General features: G+C 41.1%; 1 protein-coding gene across 3 annotated transcripts in view; it reads right to left on the bottom strand.

The window, feature by feature from the left end:
• The window catches only part of ZFYVE19 (zinc finger FYVE-type containing 19), a 641592-nt gene that overhangs the window by 356650 nt on the left and 267321 nt on the right, over nucleotides 1-17621 (bottom strand). The gene's annotated exons all lie outside the window — the stretch shown is intronic.

Here is a 17621-nt window from a genome sequence, read left to right as displayed (position 1 = left end):
TTTTATGATAATTTGAGTTGGCAGGCAATTGCCAATAGGCTTACCTACATGTGATCGCTGCTGTGGTTGACAGGATTACTTGCGAGAATTTAACATTGTAATGAGTTTCACCACAATGTACTGTACTGCACAACCCTGTTGTACATTTTTTGTTCCCTTTTCTTCACTCTGGTGTAAATGAAGAATTGGTATACATAATTTGGTAGTGTGGGGAGCTTGCCCCCTGCAAAAAATATTTGTCTTTTTTTAGGTTTTTGTTCTTAACATTTTCAATATTTAAATTATTTTTTGTGTAATTTTAAATGTTTATAAATATTTAATTTTTGATAAATGGTGAGCTATCAAAATAATAGCGACAGCTCATAGGCAAAAATTGTCAATGGGATGGATAAAACATGACCAAGGAAGCAGGTTTTACAGAAATAAGGAGGAGTCAGGGAATGGTTTCGTGGTGTCACCTAGTGGTGGTCTGAAGCACAAACAATAAGCTTAAGATAGTGTGCCTCATCAAATATCGAATATTCGCAACAGAAGTTCAAATAACAAATCACTTTAGAGAGAATCTAAAGTGATCAAAGAGCAAAACATTTTTTGCAAATGGTGTAAGCCGATCTGCACTCCATACCTCCTGCTAATTTATACCAATTCCAATTAATTCCAAGATTGCACAGCAGCAGGGTAAAAGCAAATGCCCTTACCCCATTGCACCACAATCCCATACAAAAGCCCAAAAGCAAAAACTCTTTTTAAATTAAAGTTTTCTCATATTTTTTTTTAACTAAGAAAAAGCGTTCTCTTATACAAGTGTTCTCTCTTACAAATGAGATCATATGAAGTACATGGACAGCCCACTCTGTCTTAGCTCTATGATTACACTACATGCCAAAGAAAAAGCTGAAAACAATAAATAACAATTAGAATTCCATGCAATCCTCATACCCAGCAGGCTGGCTATCTGTGGCCACCAATGCAAAGTGTATTAAGTAATTAAAATAATACGAGTCAGGGAGGAAAGCAAAGCACTAAGCTGTCAGAAGCCTAAAAGATTTATGCATACATTATTAATATTATAAGCATAACGAAACAACTCTATCTCCTTGCCAAGCTAATAATGTAAAGGCTGTTACTGGTGACTTTCCTTACAGAAATCCAAGGTCAATAAACCAGAAATTTTATCAGTTGGCTAGAGTTTCTAAGAAACATTATCTTACAATAGTAGACTACAACAATAGAAGATATTAATCCTAGTTTTCTTTTTGAAACAAAACCCTACATTAATACACAAATGCCATTTTCTGAGCGCAGCAGTGCACAGTAATATATACATGGCAACATCTACAAAGAAAGCAAAAGCAAAGAATGTAAAGCTCATAGAGTGAAGCTGATGACATCAGTTGTACCTTCAACAAAAGTGTGACTAAACAGAAGCAGCAATATTACTGAAAATTTGCAACTTGACTAGGAATGTAGATAACCACATCAGATGAAATGGGTACCCTTATAATAACATTTTTGCTAAAATAAGATTTACTATCAAAAAGTGAATATAAACTAAGAAAATTGTCACAATAAATTCCAAACACCCTTATGCACATTAACATTCAAAAAAGCAACCACACATTTCAATACATATATCACTATTGTTATATCAGAATATCCTAATATAACAATTCTTTGAAGCAGTACACTTAATTTGCCTCAATATGTGTACCTCTTAGCTACATGAAATATGCATGCAGCATCTGTAAGTTTTCTTTTATTAATGTATCATTTAAAAAAAATTTCACATCAAATTTATTAGCCAACTTACCTGTATATTCAGTCCTAAATGTCACAAGCCACTTTGCCCCCCCCCAAAAAAAAAAGTCACATAACAAGCTGGTTAAAGCAAACTGGGAAACATTCAATGCCTGCATACAAACCACTACATTTTTCAATAACTCCTATATTTGGATGCATACAGTCAGTGGCTTCCCTTCAGGTCTACACCACCTGCTTGTGACAGTGACCAAACCTGTATCATAAAATACAACCTTTCAGTGACAATATAAATAAGCCACAACAAAACATAACTAAGAATATTGTACTGGATATGGGTTACTGTGGATCACAAGATACATTAAATAAAACACAAAACTGAATGGGGAAGAACAGCACATTGATGGAATCAGCTTTCTCCTATGTAGTATAAGCTATCCACAGTACATAAAGTACAGTTTTGTACCCACCATAAATGTAGATGTCCGATAGGTATGCATCTGCAGTCATAACATATGGGTTGTCCTGCCTCAGGCAGCCCTTCGGTCGGCCGGATTCCAAAGTCTGGATCTGGCCTCAGCTGATGTCGCACGTTCCCCGACGTCAGAGCGTCTGGGGTATAAAAGCATCAGCCAACGCCATTTTCCTCAGTTTTTCTTGCCCCAGATGCCAGGTGCCCTCTAGGAAGGCTAAATTTGGATAAATGCAATAGAATTCCAAACATTTGCAAAATTATATATATATATATATATATATATATATATATACATGTATATACAAACAAATACACCATAATAGATTCCCCCAGCTAGCTGAAAGAGGGGTAAACACCCTAGGAATACCACAGAGGGGTAGGAGGGAGGGTAAACCTGACTGCAGATGCATACCTATCGGACATCTACATTTATGGTAGGTACAAAACTGTACTATGTCCTTCAAGGATGCATCTGCAGTCATAACATATGGGTAGAATACCATAGCTAATCTCGGGGAGGAGGTACTAAGAAAAAGATGGTGTAGTTAAGATCCCCTGCAGGACTGCAGTAGCAAAGCCTGCTCTGGATCTGGAGTATAAAGGTAGATTGTAATGTTTGGTAAATGTATGCACGGAGCTCCAAGTAGCAGCTTCTAAAATGTCTTTGGTAGCCACCCCTCGTAGGAAGGCTGTAGTGGTGGCCGTGGCCCTTGTGGAATGAGGCCTGATGTTTGCAGGAACTGACTTTCCATGAAAGGAGTAACAAAATCGAATGCAATTTCCTATCCATTTTGAAATTGTCTGTTTGGAAATTGCTTTTCCTTGCACCCCAGCAGCATATGCTACAAATAGCTGGTCAGTTTTTCTGCTACTTTTAGTTCTGTCCAAGTAGTAGCGTAGTTGTCTGTGTATATCCAGGGTGTGCAGAAGTTTTTCCCCTCTATTCTGTGGATTTGGGAAGAACGTAGGCAAGTGAATAGCTTGGTTCAAGGATACCCTAGATACCACCTTTGGCATGAAAGTAGGATTAGTTCTTAGTGTAACTCTGTCCTGATGGAAGATAAGAAATGGCTGTACAGCCATTAATGCTTGTAACTCAGATACTCTTCTTGCTGAAGTTATTGCCAGAAGGAATGCAGTTTTCCAAGACAGAAACTGTAGATCCGCTGATGCTGCTGGTTCAAAGGGAGGAAGTGTTAGTTTCTCCAAGACAAAGTTGAGATCCCAAGCAGGTAAAGGGGGTTTTCTTGGAGGCTTGATATTTTTGATCCCTCTCAGAAATTGCTTGAGGAGAGGGTGTGAGAAGATAGGTGGATCCACATTGTATTCTGCTGAAATTGCTGAGGCATGAATCTTAATGGAAGAATAGGAAAGGCCATTGTGGAACAGTTCTGCTAAGTATTCCAGAATATGTGTCATGCTTGCCACTGTCACATCTAAGCCTTTTGATGTGTTCCAAATGAAAAATCTTTTCCATTTAGCTGAGTATGTCTTCCTTGTGGAAGGCCGGCGAGCTTCCATGATAATGTCCTTCACTCTCTGTGATAAAACATTTTGTTTTGGATTTAAGGGATTTTCCAGGCAGTTAGCTGCAATATTTTTAAGTTGGGATGCATGATCTTGAAATTGTTCTGCGTCAGAAGAAGAGGCCATAGGGGGAGAGGCCATGGTTTTGCCTGTGACATGCTCCTCAATAGTGGATACCAGTGTTGCCTTGGCCAGTCTGGAGCCATCAGAATCACTCTTGGCTGTTCCTCCCTGATCTTCAGTAGAACCTTGTACATTAAAGGGAGAGGTGGGAAGGCATATACTTTTAGAGCTTTCCAGCTGAAAGAGAGAGAGTCCACCCTCCATGCTTGTGGGTGGTATATCCTTGAGCAGAATGTCTTCAGTTGATGGTTGAGGGGGGAGGCGAACAGATCTATTTCCGGCGTTCCCCATGCCTTTGTTATGAGTTGGAAGATGTCTGGGTGCAGCATCCATTCGTGTGCATCCATGGTAGTTCTGCTTAAGCTGTCTGCCAGTGTATTTTCCTTTCCTGGCACAAACTGGGACTGCAGTTGGATATTGAGTTTCAGGCATAGCTCCCATAGATTCATAGCCAGCCGGCATAGAGGGTAGGAGTGTGTGCCTCCCTGCTTGTTTATGTACCACATGACCGTGGTGTTGTCTGTCCTTATTAACAGGTGGCCTTGATGGAGGAAGGGTTTGAAAGCCTCGATTGCATGCATCACTGCCAGCATTTCCTTTTGGTTTATGTGCATGTGTAGCTGTCCTTGAGACCATAGGCCTTGGATACATTTGCCCTCCATGTGTGCTCCCCATCCTCGGTCTGAAGCGTCCGTGGTGATGGTTTGTTTTGTTTTGTTTTTGGTTTGTTGAAAGGCAACCCTCTGTTGGACTGGCAGGCCTGAGCCCACCACAGGAATTCCTTTTGAAGGCAAGGAATGATTGGTATCAAAGTTTCCAAACTGTGATTGTGTTGAGACCATACACTCCTTAGATACCATTGTAATTTTCTCATATGCAGCCTGGCCTGTGGTATCAGAATTATGCAGGATGCCATATAACCCAGGGCCTGCAGGATTTTCCTTGCAGTAAGCTGAGCTTGTCTTGTCAGATTCATGAAGTAATCCGGAAGTTGTTTTTGTTTTTCTTCTGTGAGAAAGGCCATTTGGGTGGTTGTATCTAGATCCGCACCCAGAAAGGTTATCCTTTGGGATGGAACCAGTCTTGATTTTTGGATGTTGACTGTGTATCCCAATGCCTGTAGTAGGTGGATGGCATAGGCCAAGTCTTTTATCAAATTTACCTTGTTGTCCGCTTGTATAAGGCAGTCATCCAGATAAGGGTAGATTTGAATCCCTGAAGTCTGCAGTGTGCAATTACTGATGCCAGGCATTTCGTGAATACTCTGGGCGCAGTAGATAAGCCAAAGGGCAATGCTGAGAATTGATAATGCTCTGATCCTGCAAGAAATCTGAGGTGTCTTCTGCAGTTTGGTCGAATAGGGACGTGCAGGTATGCCTCCTTGAGATCTACAGTCACCAGCCAAGACTCCTTGCCCAACATGGGAAGAAGTTGCTGTAGGGTCAGCATCTTGAATTTTGGCACAATGAGGTAAGTATTCAGTGCGGACAGGTTGAGAATAGGCCTCCATTGATTTTCTTTTCTTGGTACAAGGAATAGTCTGGAGTAAAATCCTTGGCCTTGTTCTGAAAGTGGCACCTTTTCTATAGCTTTCATTTGAAGCAAGTTGTTGATCTGCTTTAAAGCCTCTGCCCTCTGATTTGGTGGTAGGTTTGGCATTCCGTTTCTTTTTGGCAAAGTGTGGAAGTGGAACCTGTATCCTTTGTCTATTATTTGCAGTGTCCATGTGTCCCTTGTAACATAATGCCAATTTCTTGAGAATAAAGCAAGCTTTCCGCCCAAGGGTGCTTCCAGTTGAGCCCTGGTGGGCGGATTCAGAGTAAAGTCATTGAGCCTGTCCTGGGGTAGTAGTTGTTGTTGCTGCTGTTGCACTACCTCTCTGGTTGGCAGGCTGCCACTGACGGCCTCTGTAAGAGCCCCTAGATTGGCCTCTGCCTCCTGGGTGTCTGTTCCTGCCTCTCTGGGCTCTGTCCAAGTCTGGAAAGGACCAATTCTTAGTAGGCCAGTTTCTGCTGAATCTCGGTGGTTGTACTTGTAGGAAATCCTTAACTGTTTGCACAGATTTTGCCTTTTCTTCATACTTTTTTAAAACCTCCTGAGCAGAGGAGCCAAATAAATTTTGTTTCTCCATTGGAGCATCCAGGAGTTTAGCTTTAACATGGTCTGGCAAAGATTGTTCCTTCAGCCAGGCATGCCTACGAATAACTGCCCCAGTCATAGCTGACCTAAATGAAGCCTCCAATGCATCATAACCACACTTTAAGAAATGATTACTAACCTGCTGTGAGTTGTGTACCAAATCCTGAAGGGATTTACGGTCAAGGGGCTCAGGAGAAGAAAGCTTCTTGTTCAGTTCATCTAACAAATACTCTTGGTACTGTATCATATGAAATTGACAATTTAGTGCCCTGATGGAAAGTGTTGCAGAAATATATACCTTCTTTCCCCATTTCTCTAAAGCTCTAGACTCTCCTTCAGAAGGTAGAGGATTTTTGGCAGTGGCAGCCGCAACCCCTTTAGGGCCCAGAGTAATAGTTTCTGGGTCTGCAGAATGGGCTTTATACAGATGGAAATGAGAATCCGGGACCCTGTAGTATCTATCAGGTTTGGCAGGGGCCGGGGGGAGAGTATCAGGGGCTGTACTGACATCATTGTACATATCATCAATTACATTCAAAACAGGAGGTATAGCTAAGGGCCTATGCTGAGGCAAATGTAAAAAGGTCCTTAATCTTTTTCTAGAATCAGAGAATTCCTGACCTTGCCATTAAAAATGCTCTCTCATGGAGTGTAGAGTCTCACCAAAGGAAAACTCTTCAGGAGGGGAGGCCGAAGGGATAGATTCTTCAGCATCAGAATCCTCATAGGGCGAAAAAGCCTCCTCCTGGTGGTCTGACAACTCAGAACCATCCGAGGAGTCATCTGAAGAGTGTGGGTCAGAAGGCTCAGTCCTGGGCCTTTTGTCTGGTGGAGGGTGAGAGGCCCTGTCCAGGTGAGGTTGTGAACCTCTAATTAAAGAAATAAGGTCCTCTGCAAGGCTGAGGATCTGAGAACTAGAGGAAGGCCTCTGGGAGGTAGTCTTGGGAAGCAAAGCTTTAGAAAGTTTAGCAGCTTTAGCCCTAGAAAAGGCCTTAATGGACATGGAGGCAGGGGGCCTAGCTGCCCCATGTGCAGGAGTAGATATGTCCAAAGGTATGGTGTCGGACATATCCTGGACACTGGTTTCGGTAGGTAGCTCGGTAGCAGACTCAGCCGGGGCCTCCCGGGCCGCGGTGGTCGGTTGAATGGTTTCGGATGAAGGAATCGCCGAGGACTCGGTTTCGGCCGAAACTGAGACACTCGTGGTAGGCCTTACCGTGGTTTCAGCCGAAACTGCGGGCCGCGAATGTCAGTCCTTGTCCTTCCGTTTTTTTCACTAAATGTGATGTCGGAGTCTCCGACGGCATTTTATATGCAAAACTAGCCCCAAAAAATTCCTCTGCAAACTCCGACCGACATCTAAGAGTTCGTCGGTTGAAGGAAGCACAGGCTGAACAGGACGATACGTCGTGGTCTGGGCCTAAGCAAGGAAGGCAGTAGGAATGGAAATCCTTATGAGGTATTTGTTTCCCACAAGTTAAACAATTATTTACTTTATCTGACATCGGCTGAGGCAAGAAAGAGTCCCCAACGGGGTACTTAGCTTTTTCGAAGTCTTCGGTAGCTGAAATCACTGGATCTGACCGACCAGCACTTGCGAACAGCTTCTGCTTCGGGCACCGCGCGGCAAGAAAGACTGGGGAAAATGGCATCGGCTGATGCTTTTATACCCCAGACGCTCTGACGTCGGGGAAGGTGCGACATCAGCCGAGGCCAGACCCAGACTTTGGAATCCGGCCGACCGAAGGGCTGCCTGAGGCAGGACAACCCATATGTTATGACTGCAGATGCATCCTTGAAGGACATCTTAGTAGTACATGTTTTATTAGTGCTGTCTGTTACTGTTGTGATTTGTGAGCTACTGTTTCAAAGCAATCTACCGATTAACTATATTTCATTATCTACTGCAATTCATTACTGTTTAACTGCATTTTGTTGCTGCTTAACTATATTTTTCATACTGCAAGTGCTATTCTTTTGACTATAAGTGATTAACCTGTGCTTCATTGCGAGTTTTATCTTACTGAGTTCTTAACCTTAAAAGTGAGTAGCATAGACTAAAATACAGGTCTGCACAGCATACAGAGCGTTAGCCGCAAGGTTTTAAACTCTCTTTGAGGTATTCCAGCTACAAGTTAACTGTTTTTTTCTGCAAACAAACAACAAAAAAGTTCTAAGCTTCTTTTCCGCCTTTCCTGTTACTAGAGTAGTCCAGCTACAGATTTGCTGTGTCTAGGGCTGTTTTGTAAGTTTCTGAGTTCCCCAGACCTTTCTGTGTTAGAAGGAAGCCTTTCAGCTTATCAGTGGGAGTGGTAAGCACTAAGTAGTCTATCTACCACAAGAGGAGTGCTTTCTGGCTCTGAAATTGCAGTTCATTGGCCGTTTGGGCAGGTTTTCTATACTTTCAACTTTCTGGTTTAAAATTTAGTTATTTATTTATTTATTTTACATTTGTTTACCAGGAAACTCTGACTGGACACAGGTCCATTTTCAGCGGAGGCCCAGGGAGAAAAGCTCCACATTATAATACATTACATGAGAGTAAAAAGAAGTAGGACATACATAAATATGGCATATATACACATCAGGACAACATGCGAGTGATTAAACATACATATAGCATATATATACACACAACAGGACATCATGCTAGTGATGAACATTTCTTACAGTAGACAATCAGAGGTGCAATTTTTTTTTCTTTAGCAGTTATAAGTTTTGTAAGGTAAATGTACACGGGTTTGGAAGCTTTCAGGGGAGAAACTGTTTATACATAGCTGTACCCTGACAAATTCTCATGGTATGGATTAGCCTGGTGAGTGGCATGAGCATAGCCAGTTACTTAGATAGTGGGTTTTCAGGAGTTTTTTGAATTGACTAAAGGAGGTGGTAGAAGTTATTTGGCTTGGTAGTGTGTTCCAGGTTTTAGCAATGGTGCTGACAAAGAAGGACTTACCAGCTTCGTTTTTATGTTTGATGACAGTTATGAGGTTCTGGTTACTAGAGCTTAAGGCTCTAGAGGGAATGTGGGGCTGAATTAGGGACTGAAGTGCTGGAGTTATCTCAGGAAGGTAGCAGAATTTGTGTGCTATAGAGAGTTGATTGAGTAGAAGTTTATGAGACAACTCAAGCCAGTTGAGTTGCTTAAGGGATAGATAGTGATGGGACCTATATGAGGCTTCAGTAGCAAACTTGGCAATCTTGTTGTAGCAAGATTCCATTTTATTTAGATCAGTTTGGCAGAGATTGGTCAAGATGGGAGAGGCATAGAGGAGGGTGGATAGAAGATAAGTCCTTGCGATGATTGCTTTGGTCCGTTTTGTCATAAACTGTTTGTTCCTGTAGAGATGACCAAGTTTTTTATTAACTTTCTTAATGGTTTGTGCTATGTGGATGTCAAATGTTTCTACGCCTAGCAGTTTAGTGTGTGTGATTGGACTGATTTGAATGTTTTTTTTTTTCCTAATAGCAAAATCATTATTTAAGGGAGGAGCTCTGCCAGGGATGAAAAGAATGTTTGTTTTTTTTTTTGGGGATGAAGAAGTTTGATGTTAGTGAACAAAGTTTCTGCTAGGGTGAAGTTATTTTGGGTAAAATCAAATAAAAAGGCAAAAAGTGTAGATAACCAGTAATAAAAACTGACCCAGGATAGACCACACACGAAGCCTTTAATGAAACAGCAACAGACCAACGATCAATAAACAGGTACTCTGTTTGAAATACTCCGATTCAAATGAAACATAGTTGTTGTTTAGTATCATCTCGGTCAACTCAACAATTACATTTCTTCTTGATGTGTTCATAGAACTGTGTGTATTTAGACTATTGTTAAACATCTCCAACCCTGCCTCATTAGGTATAATGGAAAACAAGTTAACCACATCAATAGTCACCATCAAGAATTCTCCCTCCAATGGTGTGTTTCTAATAACTTCTAAACAGTGCCAAGAATCCCTTAAAACATGTGGTAATTTTTTAAACACACTCTTGCAATAGTGATCAATGAAGGATGCCATGGCTTCGGTCTTGGAACCTCTAGCTGAAACAATAGGGCGAAACGGTGGATCGTACATATTTTTATGAATTTTAGGTATTCCGAAGATGGAGGGAATGACCGGTGAACCAACAGACAAATAGCCGTACTCATCCTTGTCAAGCACTCCATCCATAAGCCACTCATACAACTGCCAATCAAGTTTTGTATAAGCTCTATTTAACTCATTTTTAGAAACCCTCACATAAGTGGTGGTGGCATTGAGCAATTCCAGCATTTTGCTAGTGTATTCAGTTTTTGTCATAATGACTACCCCCCCACCCTTGTCCGGTTTCATCACCCTATAAGTATCAGAAGTACTTAATTGGTGGAGGCAAAATCTTTCACCTGCTGTCAAGCTATCACATGTATTATTATAAACCTTCATGTATCCCCTTATAAGTGTTTCACATAACTGTTCAAACAAATATATAGTGGGATTTGTGGGTGGAATGAAGGTGCTTTTCCTTTTTAAACATAGTACATAATGAGTTAATTGACCATTTTGGTTAGAAAAATAAAGTTTCAGATTCAAATCCTGCACCACAACACATGGAACACAGACCTCCAGAACATCCACCATCACAGCCCTCACATAAAAACACAAACCACACACCCACCTTCGTGGAGGCTCTCAACAGAAATCTACCCAAACAGCAGAGACTTCCAAGGCAGAAACACACTCGACCACCACAACACAGCACAAACCACAAGACACACAGATCACCTACACAGTGTGCCCCGCAACCTAAGCCCCTAAGGCAAAACAGCTTGCCCAGTACAATAATCATAGGTGACTCAATAGTGAGGCACACTGATGTCCCACTCACTAGGTTGAATAAGGAGAAGGTAACAGTCAGTTGTCTAGCAGGTGCCAGAATCAGACACAACACACGCACTCAGGTCACCCACAACAAGTAATAGTATGAATCTGTCATTGTCCATGTGGGTGTGAATAACCTGATATGCACCTCCCTGGACTACATGAAAAGAGACATGGTGGAGCTCTCAGATTATGTGGCCCAGGCAGGTATGAACCTAGCCCTGAGCAGCATCCTACTGTCGCCCAGAATGATACTGCAGTACAAACAGAAAATGATTGACTTCAACAATTGGCTACGTTTCTGGTGTCATTCTAAGGGGATCCAGTATCTGTCTGCTTGGGATGACATGAATGACAGACTTTGATGCTTTGCCAGAAATGATCTGCATCTGTCACCCCTGGGTTTCTTGCCACCCATATTGTGCCTTTTTAAGGTGGTGTTTCGAAGACCAATTTATCACTGTAACAGCTATAAATAAATGCAGTCTGATGGTATGCTGCTCAACGCTAGAAGTCTAAATCTCAAAGCACTCCTCAAATTGGAGAACATCGACATTTGTGCTGTAACACAGACCTGGTTTAAAGCAGCAGAAAGCACCCCTGCGCTACCAGGCTATAACTCATTCCATACCTTTTGGCCCCAGAACATGGACTGAAGCTCCAAAGGTGGTGGTGGTGTCTCCATATTCATAAAGGATATGCACACCTCCAGACTGGTAGCCCAACATAACACATCTGAGATACTCCAGGTACAACTAACATTGGTTAAGACAGTGATTCAGGTCGTAGCCTGCTACAGGTCCCCAACCACGTCCCAGGACTCTCACTCCACTTTCCTAAGCACCCTGGAAACTATTAAGATCCAACCCAACACTCTCACACTAGGTGACTTCAACTACTCCTCCATCAACTGGGAAAACTACACATGCACCAATGCACTGGCCCTTTTCCTGTAATTCATCAATTCCAATGCCCTGGACCAGCTCATTCTTACCCCCACTAGAGGAAGCAACATCCTTGATCTGGTTATTACTAACACATGCAATCATTGCTCTACACCAATAGTCAATTCCTCCCTGGTTAGATCCGACCACAAAACTAATCACCATGGAAATCCACATCTCACCTCCACCCCTCGCAAAGGTATCCACTATGAACAACTTCTCCAAAGCTGACTTTGGACTCCTAAAAACAGAGGTGGCTAATTTCACTGCACCCATGCCAATGGAAAAGAGATGCATGACTGCCGAATCATATACCAATGTACTGTATGAACATGTACATAAATGCATGGAACTAGCCATACCCAACAGAACCAAGGCGCTCTCCTCCAAAAAAAGGAAGCCAATCTGGTGGTTCACTGCCATTAATAAACTGTACAACAGAAGGAAGAAACTGTTGTAGAAATAGGTGAAATCCCAAGACTAGAAAAAATCCCTTATTAGCCTCAACAAAAAGTTGAGATCCCTCATCAAAACCTCCAAAGCCAGCTATGAAAGTAGAATTGTGACTGACACTAAAAACAACCACAAAGCCTTCTATAGTTATATCAAGAATCTCCATGGCAATACCCAGATTTGCTTTGAGTTACTGCACAATGGCACCTCCTATACTGAGCCAACAGATATTGTCAACATACTGGCCGACAGATTCAGTGCCAACTTTACCACCCCAAAGGATCAATCTCAATACTGGAAGAATATCAGGCATCCAGCATTACTGCAGCACATGTTAAAGCTGCATTGCCCAAGGCCAAGATTACAGCTTCCATGGGACCAGACAATATCTATGGCAGTGTTCTACATGAATTACAAAGTGAACTCGCACCACATCTGTGTGCCCTGTTCACTCACAGCCTCATCTCAGGCTTTGTCCCTTCCAAATGGTGCACTGCTACAGTCATCCCTCTCCATAAAGGAGGCTACAGACCCTGGAAATTATCGCCCCATTAGCCTGACAAGTCTGATGTGTAAGGCTATGGAGCACATCTTCATGGACCTAATTAACAAGGATATAGGGAATCTCCAAACTCTAGATCCCACGCAATTTGGTTTTGTGAAAGGTAGATCATGCCTGCTCCTGACTTCTTTGAGTCAGTCACCAGAGCTGTGGATGAGGGTAAGGCAGTTTATACAGCCTACCTTGATCTGGCCAAGGCCTTTGACACCATTCCTCACGCAGGAATTATTGATAAACTCACCAAACTAGGCATCAACCCCTATATCGTTTGGTGGGTTGCAATCTGGCTCACAGATAGAACCCACAGAGTGAAAGTAGCAGACTCAAGTCAGACTGCCGACCAGTCATGAGCGGAGTACCACAGGGATCGGTCCTGGGTCCTCTCCTGTTTGGCGTCTACTTCTCAGAAATCCAGGTCAACACGGAGGGACTCTGCCTGACCAAGTTCACAGACATCCTACAGAAAGGATTCATTGAGACCAATGACTGGTGTCGAAACCACGGCCTTAAGCTTAATGCCAAAAAATGTGTCGTTATCCCCTTTGGGAAAAACTCAGTTCCCACTAATTACCACATTGATGGGAACCCACTGAAGGAGTTACAAGAGATCTGGAGACACAGGTTGACAGCAACCTCTCCTTCGACCACCACATTGCCACTGTGGTCAGAAAGTCCTATGTGGCACATCTCATTACCAAGGGTTTTGCATCCAGGAAGAAAGAGGTCATCAATTCTCTCTATTCTTCCCTCATTAGACCAATCACAGAGTTTAATGTCCCACTTGGCATGTACCTCACTAGACACCTGCAACAGCCGGAGAAGCCACAAAAGTACCTCACGAAGAGGATCTTAGGCATTAAACATATGTCTACACGGGCAGATCAAAAAACTCCACTTTATTCTCTGTGTCATATCGTCTACGAAGACGTGATCTCTGCTTGACTTACAAAGCCATGTCTGACCCAGCTTTGTTAGAAATGCTACATCTAAAGAAATTTCAATCCTTCCGCACCACACGTTCCAGAGACCTCAACCTCATTACCACAGTCAAAAGAACATGCTGGAGGGATAGGTTCATAACCCAGAGGCTGCCCATGCTCTGGAATAGACTTTCCATACATTTCAAGCACAGCACCTCACTGACCCTCTTCAAGAGAAATCTTGATGAGTGGATGGGAAATAGAAAGTTCACCCTGGGGATCACTCCAGTGGCTCTACTTGATACAGGCACTGGGAACTGACGTTGGGCGGCACAATGCCAAGGCACTTCTATGGACTAGGCTTGTAAAGGCTCCAGGGCCATTAGCCTAGTACACACCTATGAACCTAAAACCCCAGAGTGTAATTAATGTTGGCATTCAGACACAGAAGTCTGGTTAGCCTTTGACAAGCCCCTACCACCATGAACCAGCAATATGTCACCCTACAATGTAACTAATATTCACATTCAGCTACAGAGGTCTGGTCAGGCTTTGAAAAGTCCCCCACTACCATTAGACGACCCCTAACCCAGTTACATATTGAGATGTAATGGGAATTGAATGCCTTATATTTACTATCTGTCATATAGACTGTATCTAGCTTCAAGCTAATAAATTAGCACTACTAACTTCATGTTATGTAAAGCACAATTCTAAAGAAATATCACCTAGACTACAAACCCTCATGAGACTAGACCACATCCTTTGCCTGGATGTTTGTATATTTGTCTATTTATTAACATTTTATTGAATCATTTGTCCTACTAGGTGCATGGCATATTTTTAAGGGAGATTTGAGATAGTATTCATACTGAGTAGGGGAAATAGGTTAGGTCACCAGAGAGGGTCCTGTGCTCTTTTCAGTATACACTATGGCATCTTTTAATCCACAAACTCATGCAGATGGGACTTTGGCTATATGTTTCATCTAAGGAATTACACACTCAGGAGCACAGACTACCCTACTTATACTACACTGCAGTGTCTGTAGTGACTTCAAACACCTTGTGTGGGAATAAACCCCACAAGGTTCTGTTCTGCCAGAATAAAGATGATAGTGCTACCAACTGAGTCAGTGGCAATGCATTTGGCCATTAAGATTCTATGTCATGTGAAGTGCTTGTCAGATCTTAAGAAATACATCTGTGAAACTGAGTTTAACATGTTTGCCTTCAAGAGCTTATGTGCAAAGGCAATACTGTAGCATAATTCTTAGTGGAAAAATACTACAACTGTGATGTTGGGGAATAACCTTGCTGCATGGAAACTTAACAGAAAAACGGAAGTTCCAGATCTAAATATTCAAATTATTAATCAATGCAAGTAGATTATTACAGAAGTCTGAAAATTTAGAGTTTATAACATTCTTAAGTATCACTGGGAATGAATGTTTCAGTGCTTCACTTTAGGACCAAGACCATTTTTGGGTCATGTAAAGGGGCTTCCACCAAAATTCCTAATCTCAAACACATTTTCTCTATAACTGATGTCCAAATTTCACTTTAAACACTTACAAACATTCTGACTGCCTGTTGCTGGAATCATACTCCATACGCCAGTATCTATCTAATCTGAACAAGAAGGTATTTCTTACTCCACACTGGTGAGCAATTACCTTTAATCCCATAACAGTGCTTAATAATTCATCTTTATATCATTTTACATACATGCAGCATTAAATATTCTTAAGTAATCTGTAATGTACTGAATGTAATCTGAAATCCATTATTCTTTTCCTATACAATTTATTTCTTCTTCCTGGAATTAATTTTGTGTAAAATATTTATACTTTTTCTTAGCTCCATATGTATCAACACAGAATCAGAGCCATAGTCCAACTCTGTTTTACCATTGCTTTGTATAATGGTAATACAATCCCTTAAAGTTCTATAAGATATAGTTCTTAATATAGTTTATTTTAGGAAGCTAAAATTTTCTATTTCTTGCATATAACAATGAATTTGTAAGGTACATTCCAGTTGCTCCTAACTCTTTACATTCTTCTGCTCTTGCCAGAGAGAGAGAGAGAGAGAGAGACAGAGTGTGTGTGTGTGTGTGTGTGTGTGTGTGTGTGTGTGTGTGTGTGTATATATATATATATATATATATATATATATATATATATATATATATATATATATATATATATATATATAGCGTATGAATATTGGTTCCAGGTCATTTGCCTAAAACCCAAAAGTTTTAGCCCATTTGTCTAAATATTCAGTTGCTCAAAAACTCATTTGCCTGAAAAGAGTCTCCACAACAAATATATTTGCCCCCCCCACACACCCACCTTAATTATATATACTAACTCCATGGTCATACAATTGGAAAGACAAAATAAAAACACCACACAAAGTTAATCAGTGCTGTAGCACAAACACAAACATCCACAAATCTGGGGTACAACATGATGCTGACCATTGCAATCTACACAATCTGCAAGACTCACATCCATAATAACTCCTATAATAATAAGAAATGACATCATTACATACTTTCTATATACTTCTACACTTTTCAGTCAGATAAGTTTTCAGACAAATGACCTGGAACCTGCATTGCATCTATTGTTTTTCCCCATATGTACGGCCATACATTTCTTAGTATTAAAATCCTGTTGGCTATGGACAAAGCACAGAGTTTGTCTAAGTAAGTCTATAAATTACTGTGGTCCTCTAATGCTACCATTCCTCCTACTTTCATATGGTTAGTAAATTTCTGGATCCGGAAATTATTTGTAACTGGTACTGATGTCACAACTACATTAAAAAGTATTGGACCAAATACCAAACCTTGTAGGACTCTCCTATGTGTAATGAATAATATTGATTCAAGTGATGGTGCTGCGGTAGCATTGTCGCCTCACAGTAAGACGCTGTCCGGTTAGATTCTCAGCTAGAGCGTCTTCTGCGTGGAGACATGCGTGAATGGGTGTACCGTCGTTGAAGGTTGTGCGTCAGGGCTGGTAACTCGGCACGTAAAAATCAACTACCAATCATTAATGGACCAGAGTTCCGCTGTGGCAACCCCTAACCGGGAAAAGACGAAAGACACAACAACAGTCTGTAACCTTGATACTCGATTCTCTATGAACAAACCACCCTTTTATTCAACATCTAATAATACTATTGACTTCCTACTTTTCCATTACGTGAAAAACAGTGTTCTGTAGTAAAGCTTTTGTTAGATCCAAAAATATAATATCTACTAACATGCCACTATGGAAAGCTGTGGTAACTGGAGTATAGACAGCAATCAAGTTTGTAACAGGATCTTTTCCTACTAATACCATGCTGATTAATATTTTCATTTCCTTATTATCTTCCATAAAAATGCATAATATAAAAAAAGTTTCCAAAAATGCATTCTAAACTAATAGGTCTACAGTCTGATGGTTCATCTGCATCACCACACATGTGGACTACGAAGTGCTGCATGCTTCCAAACTGACGGAATAAACCCCTGTAGCAATAGTTGCTGAAATAGACATACTAGACATTTTATTAAATTATATCTAACCTTATACAGAAAAGAAACATTTAGGACATCTGACCTAGCTGCATCTTTACTCCTCATTCTACTCATAAATAAGAAAACATTATGACATTTTTAATTGAAGTCTCAGGTTTTAATAAGATTTATTCTTCAATCAACTTTACAGAATCTGTGTTAGAAATGTTTTCTCAAAAAATATGTAAATTAAAACAAAAGACGAGTGCTTTCAAAAGAATATGTATGTTGAACCAAAATACAAAATGTTCTTAAGTACTGTTTAATAGAAAAGGTTATACAATGCAA

Source organism: Protopterus annectens, chromosome 6.part0, assembly GCF_019279795.1.
Source record: "Protopterus annectens isolate FY-2018-M chromosome 6.part0, PAN1.0, whole genome shotgun sequence".
NCBI lineage: Eukaryota > Metazoa > Chordata > Ceratodontiformes > Protopteridae > Protopterus > Protopterus annectens.
This window is presented reverse-complemented; position numbering and strand designations above follow the sequence as displayed.